Here is a 15,585-nt window from a genome sequence, read left to right on the forward strand (position 1 = left end):
ATTAATGGCTGTGCATTGCATTATTTTGAGGGGACAGCTCTTTTAACACTGTTATACAAGCTGTATACTCACTTTACATTGTAGCCAAGTATCATTTTGCTTTACATTGTAGCCAAGTGTCATTTTTTCAGTGTTGTCACATGAAAAGATATACTGTACTAAAATATTTATGAAATGTGAGGGGGTGTACTCACTTCTGTGATATACTGTATAACATATTGGAATACCTGCTGAAGGGGCCAAATGAATTGCAAGGGGGAGTTCATTCCATAGCTGAGAAGCAACCACCAAGAAGGCCTGATTTCTCATCTTCTCCCTCCAGCCTCTCTCAGGGTTAGTATCCTCAGCTGGCTTGCTAGAGATGTTCTTGTAGGACAGACAGATCCTGTTGGAAGTAAGTGTTCTGCCAAGTACTGAGATCCCAAATTGTTTAGCGCTTTATAGGTTAGAACCATCACCTTGAAGCTGGCATGGAAGCAGACAGGGAACCAGTGTAACGCAGCCAGAATTGGGGTGATATGATGACATTTATTCACTCCACTCAGTAATCTGGCTGCTGTGTTGTAGACCTGTTGAAGTTTCTGTGACAGCCTCATGGGCAGCTCCACACAGAGAACATTGCAGTAGTCTAATCTTGAGATTACCAGTGTGTGGACCAATGTGGTGAGGGACGCAGCTAGGCAAGGGAGGGATGCAGCTAGGCAACATGTCTGAGAAATAGGTAGACAGGACCACATACACAATTTGAGTGTCCACAGATAGTGTTGGGTCCGTTAGGGTACCCAAATTACAAACCTCATCCTTCACAGAGATAACAGCACCCCCAAAGGAAAGGGAGGCACCCAATCCTCAGAGAGTTGGAGCACCCACCCAAAGGACTTCCACCTTGTCCAGGTTCAGCCTCATTCTGTTGGCCTCCATCCACTCCAGCATCGCAGCCAGGCAGCTCTCAAGGGACAGGATGGCAACCACTGCAGAAGGGTGGAAGGACAGATAGAGCTGGGTGTCATCAGCAGATTGGTAACATACCACTCCAAATCTCTAGATGACCTCCCCAATGGCCTCATATAGACATTAAACAGCAATGGGAGGTGATCATCCCTTGGGGGACTCCATAATTGAGAAGTTCAAGGGATGCATACCATTTCCCCAAGCTGCATTCTCGGGGGGGGGTTGTCTTTCAGGAAGGACCAGGGACAGGACAAAGCCAAACTACCAATCCCTAATCCAGAAAGTCTCCCCAGGAGGATACCATGGTTGATGATATTGCAGACTGCTGAGAGGTCAAGGAGGACCAGCAGGCACATTTTGCCCCTGTTGGCCTCCCTCAAAAAGTCATTGTGCAGGGCAACCAATGCTGTCTCCGTTCTATGATGCAGCCTGAACCTGGACTGGAAAGGGTCAAGGGCACTGGTTTCACCCAAGAGTGCCTGAAGCCGGTCGGCCACCACCCTCTCCACTAGCTTGTTTTAAAAAGGAACATTGGTGACAGGACGATAGTTTAGGTTCTATACATATTCCTCCGTATTAAACTCAGTGAGGCTAACCTTTGAGTAGACATGTACAGGGCTGCATAGTTAAGCAACTAACCTCAAGCATTTGAACCACACAAATAGATATATACATATTCGAAATAAACGTAACACTTTATGTGTATGTGTCTATTGATGGCCAATGATAGGGATTTCTTGGCCTAAATGAGTGATTACACATGTACACATTATAATGTCAGTCCATAGGCACAGTAGGGTAATATTTTTATCAATATCAACGGAGATATCAGAAATAGCTTTTCAAGTTATCCAGATGAGGAATAATTCTGGAGAACTCGTTATTTGGTGATATCATAATCATTCCGAATAAAACTAGTGCTCTGTTATTGTTTTTTGAGGTTTTTTCCAGAAGACTTGACAAGCCAACTAATATGATTTGTGAACTTGTAATTGTGGAGGACTGCCCTGTAGAGGGCACTAGAAACTTACTGATGACTGAAAGATAGTATTTCCTTTAACCTTTAAGACAGCAGTGAATTTACATAAAGAAAAGATGAAAAAGATAACCTTAGAAATGCTATCCCAAATGTACAAAATCTGACATAGCCTTGCACATTTAAGCCTTGTCTTTAGTTATTAAACATTGTTGCCACACTATTTTATCTTGTTCTGTGTAAAGACAATTAGGTTATTTTGTTAGTAAACAAGGATCACAGACATCCTGAATTATCTGGAGCACTTTTGTCATGTATTTACCTGTAACCATGGCTGCCATTAGGAAAATCCTGTATTATTTGTTTGTATTTGTTTATGACAGTTTTCCAGCTGCCCTCTGAGAAATTGCAGGTGATAGAGGTGGCCTTTTTCCATCTTCATTTTATACTCCAGCTATGTGTGGCATGTCAATTCGAGAAGAATAGCTCAGGGCCCTCCAGTGTATGTTATGGTTGATTAGATTAGGCATCCTTCAGTCTCAAGAGACTATGGTAATGTGCTCTGTATGGAGGACTTGGAACAGCGTCTAGTGTGGCTGAGAAGGCCAATTCGAGAGTGATAGTCCCTTCCAGACTGAAGACAAATACAATCTGTCCCCTGTCCAGCTCCCTGATTTTGCTGGTTTCGGGATTGCCTCTTTGCCTCGGCCTGCTGGACAAGGGTCTCTTCAAATTGGGAGAGGCCATGATGCAACACCTGCCTCCAGGCTGAATGCTCAGATGTCAGGGTTTCCCATTTGTTGAGGTCCATTCCTACGGCCTTCAGATCCCACTTGCAGATATCCTTGTATCACAGCTGTGGTCTCCCTCTGGGGCAATTTCTCTGCGCTAATTCTCCATACAGGAGATCTTTTGGAATCCAGCCATCAGCCATTCTCACAACATGCCCAAGCCAATGTAGACGTTGCTGTTTCAGTAATGTATACATGCTAAAAATTCCAGCTCAATCTAGGACTAAACTATTTGGAACTTTGTCCTACCAGGTGATACCAAAAATGCGTTGGAGGCAACGCATACGGAACGTGTTCAGCTACCTCTCCTGCCATGCACAAAGAGTCCAGGACTCACTGCAGCACAGGAGTGTGCTCAGGACACAGACACTATAGACCTGGATCTTGGTATATGCCGTCAGCTTCTTACTGAGCCATACTCTTTGTGAGTCTAGAGAACATGGTAGCTGCTTTGCCAATGAGTTTATCCAGCTGAACATCTAGGGAGAGAGTGTCAGAGATCATTGAGACAAGGTACACAAGGTCATGAACAACCTCCAATTCTTGCGTGGAGATAGTAATAGAGGGAGGTCAGTCCATGCCCTGGCCCATGCCCTGGTCCATGATTTTCTTCAGGCTGATTGTTAGTCCAAAGTCTTGGCAGGCCTTGCTGAAACGATTCATGTGTTGTTGGAAGTCTTCAGCAGAATGGGCAACAATGGCTGCATCATCAGCGAAGAGGAAGTCCCGCATGCATTTCAGATGGATTTTGGTCTTTGCTCTCAATCTAGAGAGATTAAAGAGCTTTCCATCTGATCTAGTCTGGAGATAGACACCTTCTGTTGCAGTTCCAAAGGCGTGCTTCAGCATGACAGAAAAAAAAAATCCCAAAAAGAGTCGGTGCGAGGACACAGCCCTGTTTCACTCCGCTTTGGATGTCAAAGGGATTTGATGTTGAGCCATCAAAAATTACGGTGCCCTTCATTCCCTCATGAAAGGACCTGATGATGTTAAGGAGTCGAGATGGACATACTGTCTTGGGACGTATTTTTAAAAGGCCATTACCTGCTAACCAAATCAAAGGCCTTGTGAGATCTATGAAGGCCACAACTGTCTGAGGGAGAATACCATGTCAGTGGTGGATCTATTTTGAGTTATGGTTGAGCATACACAAAAACAGGGCTTGGAAACCTTTTTCGGATCAAGTGCCAGATGTCCTTAGGGATGATCTGCTGGGGAGCCTTATGTGGGTGGAAGGTGGGGCTAAAGTCAATGGTAAATAGGATCAAAGCCAAAATTGGGTAAGCTCATCCCTCTTCTTTCTCTGCTTCTGTCCCACCACAAACTCTCTTCTTTCCTCCCTTCCTTCCTCATCCATTGGATTGTTGAGGGAGGAACAGTTTGTTCTTCCTGAAACCTGAGCTGAGTGCTTGCAGAGAACTTTTGAAATGAGTGCTAAGATTGGCATCAGATCAGAATAAGAGGCACAGGTTAATCCCTTTTGCACTAAACCATGACACTTTGTAATTATGATCCCTATTGATCTACTTGCATTTGCATGCTTTCGAACTGCTAGGTTAGCGGGAGCTGGGACAAGCGACGGGCACTCACTCCATTGCGTGGATTCAATATTACAACTGCTTGGTCTTCTGACCCTGCAGCACAGGCTTCTGCGGTTTAGCCCACAGCACCACCACATCCCCTGCTGTTGTCTAACAAGTATTAGTGTTTAATACTATTTAAGATGTTGAGGACTCTCTCTTTTGTTAAACTTTAATCAATATATGACACTTTGTCTTAACACAAATAAAACCGTTCAATTATACAGTATATGGAACTATTTGAATCTTTCTTCCCTCACTGTATACCTCTTTGAACTAAATAAGACTTTCTTCTGAGTAGGCAACTATGCATTTGTTCCCTTAATATGTAAAATAAAGGAATTTTCATTTGCTGTTGTGATGATAACTTGAATTCACCAGCTAACCATATCTAAGTGGGGAAGGGATTTTCAACGTGGGAAATGTGTATAATATTTATTAGATCAAATCAAAGGAAATATAATATATAATGCTTAGATCAGTACAAACCAATTGAGAGACAGCATTTTTATTTTATAGCTGCCCTAGATTTAATATATTTTTCTTTTTTATGCCCAGTGTTCCCTCTTTTGTTAAAACAGTATTTCTTCAATGCATTTAACAATGTCTACAGACTGACGCTTTCTTATCTCTCATTATTCAGTTTTATTCCTCCTATAACTCACATTTGTTTGGATAGTGCCAAATAAAAATGTCATTTGTCATATATAAACAAGCCCAGATATGGATGTAAGAACGAGTCACTAACACAAATTGTTAACTGAAAACCAGATTCCGGTGCCCTGCAGGTTAGTCTGCATTTTGGTCTTTAACCCTGGTCATGAAGTTAGATTCAAGCAGTTCCTGTTACTTTACATATTTTCCCCTTTTAAAGTGTATCTGTAGTTGAAGAGGATTCTTCAACAATGTTTCTCTAAAGGTTTATTTGGCAGAAAAAATTATACTGCTCTACATATAAATATTCTATGATGGGATTCAGACACAGACAAACCTGCCGCACAATAAATAATTGGTACCAATCTGCAAGAATCTATGTACAGTATCTATAAAGTCAGTAATCCAACTTTATGAGCAACTCCCTCTTCAAGCTGCACCGGATTCCTGTTGGTGTTTGTGTACGGCTTGTATATCCTGATATGGCCAATTGCATCTAATTGATGAGGTTCCAGGGCACTTTTTGGTTCTGCAGTTGGGCACATGAGTAGGCATTCAGCTAAGACGTAGCCGGCACCTTTATGCAAGCAAGTTATGCAAACCTAACATGAATACTAATAAGATTCTACCCAATATGTTGTTATACGTGTATCTGTTTCACATTCAGACAGATGGTGGTGGATGAATTTGAGGGACATTCATTTTAAATATATAATCTATGCTTTGAAATATTATAATCTGTTTTAAAGGACTCAAAAATGTCATTCCACTCCCTCTTCCTCCAAGTTTTGCATTTTCTTTTTTCCACCTGACAGTCAACATACCACAGTCACAGCTACTGACTGTGGTCAGACTTTATTGGGGTTTTCTGCTGCTGGTGTGGTATTTTTGTCCCTTTAGTTTAAAGTTTATTTGTATGTCTGCAAATCTTGGGTTTCTCTCTAGCTATGGATTCCCCTTCTCTTGTTTCTTGTGGCCAAACTACAACATATGCTAAGTATGTCATTAGCAAATATACTAGGATTTTTAAAAATCATAATGTAATACTAGGCTCATGGCCCTTCAGAATCACAGCATACAGTATATTTCCCTTGGGGCTGGCTTAATGTAATTACCCTCAGCTAAGATTGCCTACTTTCTGGACATCCTGTTCACATTTACTGGGGTTGTTGACCCAAAGTGAAAACCTCAGTTATTTACCAGGTACTAGAGCCTTTCTTTTCATCACTCAGAATTTTTTATTGGTGTGTATGAATTGCCTTTCTTGTATTCTTCATTTGACATTGCCAGTGAGGAATTATAGTTGAAGCAAAAGTTCTCTCCTTAAAAACAACAATCCAGCAGAGGTTGCTCAGGGGTTTGACCTCACATACCAGTCCAACATCATCATCTGCACCTATAGATTGGTGGCAGGCAGGCAGCAAATAATGAGCACCAATCCGCTCATATAATCTCCTGTCTTCAACTACTGCCATCACCGATCACTTATCAAGTGATTCCAGGAAATTTTTAGGAACTATCTAACAGTGACAAAAATCATGGATGCCATGTAAATAATAAAGAGGTGCTCAGTCTGACCCCAGTTGAGCATTTGATTTTCCCCTTTCCTTCTCTCCAGTTCATTTCAACCAGCCAATACTGCTTAAATTGTTGCATCTATGTGCTGCCAAGTCATATTTTTTAGTTGTTATAACCTTGTGAATTAATGAGCTCCAAAAGGTCTTATCATTTAAAAGCCCTATCATTGAAAATTAAAAACTGAGTTTCCCTTTGATAAGAAAATCCATGTGATGCTTAAATGATGTTAGTTGAAATATTATTGATTATTGTTCCCAATAGGTGAGCCCTCTACAGCTAATAAGCCTTCTCTAGCTTTTTGCGTAGACCAAACGTCTCTAAACGTGACCTCAGCCAATAATTCATAAACAGGAACAGATGCTACACTGCAGTCTTCCTTGGTCTCTTCGGATGATTCTGTTTCAAGCGCTTTTGCTGAAATTCCCATAGTCTAAAATTTCCAAGTGCCAGTCTTTCCTTGCTGTTTGAAGTTCCACCACAACTTTATTGCACAGCTAGATTTTATCGAAAAGACTGAGAATTTTTAAAGTTATAGCTTCTGTAAAATTTAAGAGCATGAGTCACTCTGTACAGCCATGCCATTATTTATTTTTATGTTTATAATGGTTGGAAGACCATACGCAAATAAAATTCTTGCTACTAGTGCAGCAAAGCTACATGCTCTTCTCAGTTGTCAGCTCTGGTATGCCGATCTTCCACTAGGGTTCTGTTAGATTGGCCTCTCGCTGATTCAGGATCAGAGTGATCTCTTCCAATCTGCCACATCTTCCTGAACTGGCCTTTCTTGGTAAATCCCTTAGCCAATCCAAAGAATGATAACTTCCTTCCCTGCTCATTTTTCGAACTTTGAATGTGAAACCATTCTTCCATAGCATCTGCAAGCAAGGCAGTCCAAAATATTATGCCTCATGGAGAGTAAGAGAGCTAGGCTTTTGGCCTATTCAGTACCTTCACTCAGAGGCCACTTTCAAGACATATTGGCTGAAATCCTGTTGACATACCTACATCTGCTGAAAGGTGATGATGTCACCAGCAGGGAGAGTTTTTTGGAAATGAAAGTCTTCTCCCTTCTCTCCTGTAGGTCCTACTCTTCCACACAATGAAAAGGGTTATTTGCAAGTCAGAAAGGTTACAGGAGAGATGGAGAAAGCTTTTTATTATCAAAAATCTCTCTCTGCTGGTGATGCCATCATCACCTTTCTGCAGGCACAGTTGCACCAACAGGATTCCAGGAACTGAAATACAGACAAATACAGAGTGTTTTCATACCCTGTATGAAGTATTGCTCCTTGGGCTGTCAACACGTGCTTGTCATAGTAAGCTCGGGGCTGGATGGAGCACCTGGTAGGTTCCTTTATGTAACTGACCTTTCCTTTAAATGTGTTATTAGTCTATAACGCTGGTATTTATATTGTGATGAGGTCACACCTCCTGTTGTCATGAAGCACTATACCAAACAGCATGCTTCCCTCAGCTACCACCATGGGTAAACAATTAAAAAAACCCAGTATATATCAGAGTTCATATAATTTGGTGGTAAATATGATAGAGGATGTCCAATTAATCTAGGGCACATTTTCTTAAAATATATACATAACCTTTTATTTTGTTACAGTACATTTTATGGATATGCCTTAAAATGTAAGGTGTGAGGCTGTGGCCAATTGTAGTAGGTCTTAATAGCTGGATGTTAATTTATTCAGGGGAATCACTGCAGATATCATTAGAGAGTCCGAGTATGTGAAGCTTCTAACATGAATCATTATGAATTGTTATCTCTGATCACATTAGGTCATTATCCAATGATAGAAATCAATGTGGGGAAAAACATGTCTATCAAAAGTACAGTAGTACCTTGCAATTCGATGACCCCGCTAAATGACGAATCCACATAACGATGACTTTTTGCGATCACTATAGTGATTCACAAAACAGTCACTCCAATGGGGGATTTTCGATGGACGTTGATTAGGTCCGTGCTTCATGAACCGTTTGTTCGCAAGACGACAAATTTTTTCGGCTTTGCAAAATAGCTGCCCCATGTTTTCCAGACCCATGCTTCGCAGGGCAGCCATTTTTACAGCTGATCAGCGCTTGCAAAATGGCTTCCCTATGGGTGATCTTCGCTAGACGATGAGGTATTTCCCCCATTGAAATGCCTTAAACCGGGTTTCAATGCATTCCAATGGGGAAAGGGTTTTCGCATGATGACGATTTCGCTAAACAGAGATTTCAATGGAACGAATTATTATTTTTTAATAAACATTTTATTAGTTTTTCAATCTATCTACATTGTTTTGTGCTTGTCAAACATCGTGTTACGTGCTTGCTTACAATTATTTGTTTTTGTCTTCCCGGTTGTCCCCCCAAATTCCAAACATCTTTCAAACATTCAAACCATTCATGTACAAATTTTAGTATATAGTATGACTACTATCATAATATTACTCTCATATTATATAATATTCTCAAGGTCCTCTAATAACATTCTAATTGAAAGTGGTTCCAGATCCATGACCCAGCTTTATATCTAGTTCAGTTTACTTAAAATAAAAAAACACCATATTACAGCTTTACCCTGATTAGGGCTCCCTTATTTCAATTTAACTCTCCTTTTTAATATACAGAGTATACCCTTTTACAGTTCCCGATGTTAAATATATACATATTTTCAATATTAAGGGGCCCTTCCTTGTTTTCCCTTTTTTCATCTTTCTAGGTAATTCCAAGTGATGTCAAGCGATGACAAACCTTGACAGCATCTTAAAAAGCAGAGATATCACCTTGCCAACAAAAGTCCAAATAGTCAAAGCTATGGTTTTTCCTGTAGTGATGTATGGAAGTGAGAGCTGGACCATAAAGAAAGCTGACCACCGAAGAATTGATGCCTTTGAATTGTGGTGCTGGAGGAGGCTCTTGAGAGTCCCCTGGATTGCAAGGAGAACAAACCTATCAATTCTAAAGGAAATCAACCCTGAATGCTCACTGGAAGGACAGATCCTGAAGCTGAGGCTCCAATACTTTGGCCATCTCATGAGAAGGGAGGACTCCCTGGAAAAGACCTTAATGTTGGGAAAGTGTGAAGGCAAGAGGAAAAGGGGACGACAGAGGATGAGATGGTTGGACAGTGTCACTGAAGCAACCAACATGAATCTGACCCAACTCCGGGAGGCAGTGGAAGATAGGAGGGCCTGGCGTGCTGTGGTCCATGGGGTCACGAATAGTCAGACACGACTAAACGACTAAACGAATGAACGAGGTAATTCCCTCTCTGATTTCTCTTTTCTCATTTAGTATTTCTGTGTCTCTAAGCATTCTGCCATCTTTCATATCCTCTGAAACCATTTTATACATCTGATTTATGTCCACTAACTCTTTATGTACTTGGTCTATCTTCAATGGACCTTCCAGGCTTTTTTTTTGTTAATTTTGCTGTTGTTATCTCTTTGTCTTCCCTTAGTACTCTCCTCTTCTGCTCCTGCTTTGATTGGCATACATCATCTGGAATATTCTCATTTCCTTCTTCGTTGTTCCCTGTTGCTTGCGGACTATAATTCTTCTGTTGTTGATTGGATAGTTTTGTCTCTTGATAGTGGGATCTCACTATTTCTAGTATTGTTTGAAGAGTAGATTTTATTTCATTCCAAAATTGTCCTTGTTGTGCCATTCTGTTCCTGCTGCCCAAATGCTTATAAACAGATATTCAAAATTTCCAGAGTCATTTCAAAAAGTCTGCTTTGGCTAAGTAGGCCTGAACGAAATTCGAATCCCCAAAATACCAGGGTGCAATATTTGTATCCGCGGCCTGATGGCCTAATTCCACAGGTTTACGAATGCCCAAGGAACAGTTTTTAAACGGTCCACTTTAGGGTTAATTCCTCCAGCCAGGCACAAAAAAAAAAACAAGAAGAATTAAACAGATTCTCAGACTTAAGCAACAGCAGAGTGCTCAAGGTCACCTCTCCTGGGCTCCATGCCAAACGACTTCAATGTCCAGGTTTAGCTTACAGGAAAATCTCTTAAGCTTTATAACGCCAAATTGTAATATTCTTGAAGTATATTTTAAAAAGGTTATTTTCTTCAGCTATCCCTCTCACCAGATTTTTTGCCGCTTTATAAGTTACTGAGATAGATAGCGATTCTTTTTTTCCATATACAGTGGACCCTTGACTTACAGATGGCTTGACTTACAGACTTTTTGAGTTACAGACTTCTCTGGCCGCAAAATTTAGGTTTGACTTGCAGCCTGAGAATTGACTTACAGACCAGAAAAAAACCAAAATGGAACAAAAACGGCCTGTTACGGGATTAATCAGTTTTCTATGCACTGTAGGTCAATGGAGACTTGACCTACAGACTTTTTGACTTGAGAACTGCCTTCCAATATGGATTAAGTTCTCAAGTCAAGACCCCACTGTATAGAAATTGTTTTCTCCAGGGGTACATAGGCAATTAGTTGTAAAAAAAATCTCACCTGATGGTAAACAGCAATGCCAGATGCTGATCGTTGCTTCTCTTAGCCGGCTGCCGACGACTTGCAAGCGAGCCCAAGCTGCTTGTTTCTGCCCGTTGGCTGATTAGGGAGTTTCCTGGATCAAAAGGGGGTGACCACCCCCCCCATGATCAACAGGCTTCCCCCCCCAGTTCACCACCCCTCCGGGGTGGTTCTGACACCCTGCGGTGTCCCAAAACAGCTCAGAATTCAGCCCAGGGGACAGAGCTCTGTCCTCCTGCTGCTGTCTCGTCGTGACGTCAAGCCAGAAGTTCAATGGAACGGATTATTGTCGTCATGTGGGGCACCACTGTAATTTAAAACAGGATGGTTTCCTTTAATCAAATGGCTAAACATTTAATATTGCCTCTGCTGTTGTATGTAACCCAAAGCTTGATGTTATCGTAATATGTGCCTTTTTCTATGGAATCAGTAAGCTAATAACTGTGCATATCAACACACCCTGGAGCAACAAATTATCTAATGCAGGCAGGTACCACACTCTCGGCTGCAAAGGGAATCAGGTCATTCTGATAAGAGATGGCAAAAGAAGTCAGACTTCCCTGCTCAAATTTGCATAACCACAAAGGTGTAAATTGGACAATCCCAATTGAATACCTCTTCACAACTCTGTTCCTTAACTCACCAGAACTTTACACACTGGAGACTGAGTAAAAGTAAGGTAAGGTGGGAAGAGGCAGTCATGTTTACTCTCATGGCATGAGTCTCACAATAAATATGTATTTTTCTCTTCTATGACTGCATTATTCATAAAGCAAAATAATGAGTAAGCAGAGGGTGGAGTCAGTAGGAGGAATCTAGAGGCATGGTTTAAATCTTAGTTAAGTTATCTAGGCATTTAACCTCTCCAGAGGTGTCTTTGTTCTATGCAAGGTTTTTTCTGCATGCCATATTGCATTCACCTTGCGTAATTAATACTCTGTTTCTTTAGTAGTGGCAACAATCATTGATCATTGTGATAGCCAAACAGTGGGTCTAGAGTCCACTAGTGACTCATAGGAACCTTTTAAATTATTAATCTAAGAACAGCCAGTTATAACTGTGCCTAATGAAGCATGAGGAATGGAGAGGGGTTATGTTCAAATAAAGGTTGCAAATGTGAGTTATGTTCCAAACTTTCTTTTTAAAAGCATATGATTGTTTCATTTCATTTCATTTCATTATTATTAAGTTTTGGACACCACTATAAGATGGTTTTCTCTCCCGTTTTACAATATGTGGTTTTATTAACATTTGTTTCTGAAGCAATATTTTTCACTTCATTTCAATAAATATATTTTTGCACATTTTATACATAGAGGTAGTAGATTAACAATGGAAAAGAACGATGTCCATCTACTTTCTAATCTGAAACAGTGAGTATAATAAAAGATAGGAATAAGAGAAAGGAACACTGAATATTATGCATGCCAGTAAGTTGATTTCAATAAAGTTGGTGTGAAGAAACAAGAAAAGTGAGTTTCAGTACTATACTTATCTGGTGTTCTATCTCAACTGACAGAGGCTTAGATTTACATAAGAAACTGGTATTAAATTTGGAAATCTTGATGTAGGGATAGCAAATGTTGGGTTTTATCTGATTTCTCTTCTTATTTCTAAAGCATCTGTGGATTGATATATAATTCCTTTCCTTGCTTCTCAAATAGCTCTGATGACTGCAACATGAATGGTTGCAATACTGCCTTAAAGGCTAAGAAATTGTAATACACAAATGGATAAAACCAAGTCAGATGTCAGTCTTAGGATTGAGACAAAAAACAGATAGACTTTATAAATGTTAGAATGGAGCAATAACCCAGCTTTGGGCTATAGTGTAATACCAATTTATGGCAGGTCAGCTTAATTGGGAGTTGACATCTGAAGACTGCATGGAGAGGACTGTGTTACATACGTGCTTCATAGAGATTTATGATATGAGGAAGAAGGGTGCTTCACTCTGCAATGTATGCAACACCCTCTTACTGTTGTCATGAGCTGCCTATTCATGACCCAAATCTATGTCCTAGAACTCCCTGAGAAGGTCTGTAGCATCATATGAATTGATGTGTCACATAACTACGGTATATTTTAATAATATAACTATTTCTCAAAGCTGGTTATCTTGTTTGAAAACGGTGAGAGCTAGGAACACAAACATTTGCATGGATACTGCAGATTATCTAAAGTAAATAACCGGATTGGATTTATCTAAAAATATTTCCTTCAAAGCCCCAGTTGGGCTCTCCAATAATTAGATTCTGTTAGTGCCTGATTTTCTGAATGTTTCTCTTAAGCTGGTATGAGCTGCGGGGAGAAAGGAGACAATTAAAGAAGAAAGACATTTCAGGATGTGAAAAAAAGAGATGGTACTGGGATGAGTGTGTGATTTGTGGATTTTTAACCAGCTGAAGTGGGCATGAGTAGTGGGCTGAGTAAGTGAGGGAAATAAATACTGGGATAGAGGGAGAAAAAAGACCAGCTTGGAAATAAAAACATTGGAGAAGGGAAGAAGAATGAAAGAACTCAGGGATGGTGGAGGAATTGATTGGTTTCAAACCCAGGTACATTATTTAGTAATAATCTAAATATGAATGTATCTATGCTATCCCTTTTGGTGTCACTTAATTTACAGAGAAACTTCAAGGTCAATAATTTTAGCATGCCAGTGACTTCCTGCACAGCTACTCTGTATCACGACCCACCAGAGGTTCTCATCTATATCTCCCATCAGTCTCATCCAATGTGGCCAATAGTTGTCACTGGAGTGGGAGAGAAAAAGTATGAAGAGAGTCAAAAATCCACCGCCTGGTGCAAAACATGAACCTTTAGACTCCTAGCAGAGCAGAAACAGAGGGACTGAATTGCTTAGGGCTTCTGTCTTAGGCGTAGCTCGGCCAAGCAACTTTTTCTATTATAGTTCCAGTACTTCCCCAGCAGACATGGTCACTAGCTTTGCTGACCGCAGGATTCTGGGGTGAGTGGGGTGAGTGTTGATACAGAGTTTTGAATTTTGGTTAAATTCCTCTAGCTGTGCAGCAGAACTGCAGGGATTCACAGAGCAGAATAGCTTCAAGTTTCCACTCCTTTTCCCCATTAATTGGCACTTATGATCTCAACTCACACGGAGACATTAGTGGGAGAAAAATAAAAGGCTTCATTTGCTTACACTGAACGAATAACAGCAAGGCAACAATATGATTGTATTTGCGAAGGCTTTCACGGCTGGGATCTAATGGTAACAATATGACTGCTTTGCAACAACAGGCCTTTACAGACTGACTGCAACAGACAACAGAGAGGGAGGGAAAAGAGCAGAGAGGCAGGACTTCCTTTGAATCAGAAGCAGGGAAGGAAAGATTGGTCAGTATTGGATAGATTGGCACTCTCCCAGTCCAGAAAGGTCCCTCCCAGACACACCTACTAGAGGCAGCACACAAGGTAGAAAAAACTCCAACAGGTATAGTGTAAAAAAGCAACTTTGCAAAACTCTGGAGGGCAGCACCTAGAGAATGAAAATTTCTGAACATTTCTGTTTTTTACCAGGAAAAAAAAACAACACAAAATTCCCCCCCCCCCGTTTTTCCCCCCTGGGAAAATAGAATTTTTTCAGAAATTTCACATCTCTAGAGAAAACTTGAATACATAAAGTCCAAGAAGCCTTTCATTAAGGTCTTTGGGTTATATAGTTTATATAGTTTGAATACCATGTCATGGATATATTATTTACCATTGTAAAAACACATATCCCAGACTCCTTTTTCCCCCCTCAGTTTTTCCAGGGAAAAAAAGGCTTTGGGGAAAAAACCCAGAAAAAATATTTTTCCTGGTTTTTTTTCCAGGCCTTCCCATCTCTAGCAGCACAAGTTATAAAATCTTACCACAATGCTATATGTGATAGCAAACTGTTGCATAAACATGTGTTATCTCTGTCTTTTCCAGAAATGAGTGCACTTCTCTCAAAGTTGGTCTCAAAAGGACTTCTGGTCACTATTACAACCTGAAAATCCAAAGGTAGCACAGAGAATAAGTGGAGCCACTGGCCATATCTTCCTTGCAAATACTTTCTTGGACATTTTAGTCTGCTGACCCACAGTTAGAAAAGCAGTCCTTGCTTCCTGGGGCAAGAGAAGCTTCAAAGGGATTTGCCATAACATGTTGTTTGTCCTTGTGGGAGATGCCTGTTCCCAACAATGCAATGTAACATAATGAAAATGTTTATTCCATTTTGCCTGTACATACCAGTCAATACAGCTTTTCAGGCCCGTGACTTCCAGTTACCAACTTCTCTCTCTCTCTCTTTTTAAAATATTTATCTGTATTAATGCATAACAAAACTAATTGGCTCTGATTGGCCTTTGATATGATACAATCTCAAGAAAACTAAGGAGGAGAGAGTGTGTGTGTCAGCTTTTCTGCATTCTTCGTAATAGTAGCTTATCATGGCATGGTGGTCTGGAAGGTTTGAACATATGGTAACAATAAAAGTGTAGCCAACAGTGATAGTATAATTTATTGGACCAACAAATAAAATAAACATAATAAATTGTCTTCCTTCGTTACTGA

At 40.4% G+C, this 15,585-nt stretch overlaps 1 long non-coding RNA gene across 1 annotated transcript; it reads left to right on the forward strand.

Annotated features, from left to right (window-relative positions):
• Positions 1-8,948: 8,948 nt before the first annotated feature.
• Positions 8,949-10,064, forward strand: LOC144586591 (uncharacterized). Its single transcript, XR_013541497.1, has 2 exons — positions 8,949-9,249; positions 9,790-10,064. It is a non-coding gene; the product is annotated as an uncharacterized LOC144586591 (long non-coding RNA).
• The last annotated feature ends 5,521 nt before the right edge of the window (positions 10,065-15,585 follow it).

The sequence above is a fragment of the Pogona vitticeps genome, chromosome 2, assembly GCF_051106095.1.
Source record: "Pogona vitticeps strain Pit_001003342236 chromosome 2, PviZW2.1, whole genome shotgun sequence".
NCBI classification, from domain to species: Eukaryota; Metazoa; Chordata; class Lepidosauria; order Squamata; family Agamidae; genus Pogona; species Pogona vitticeps.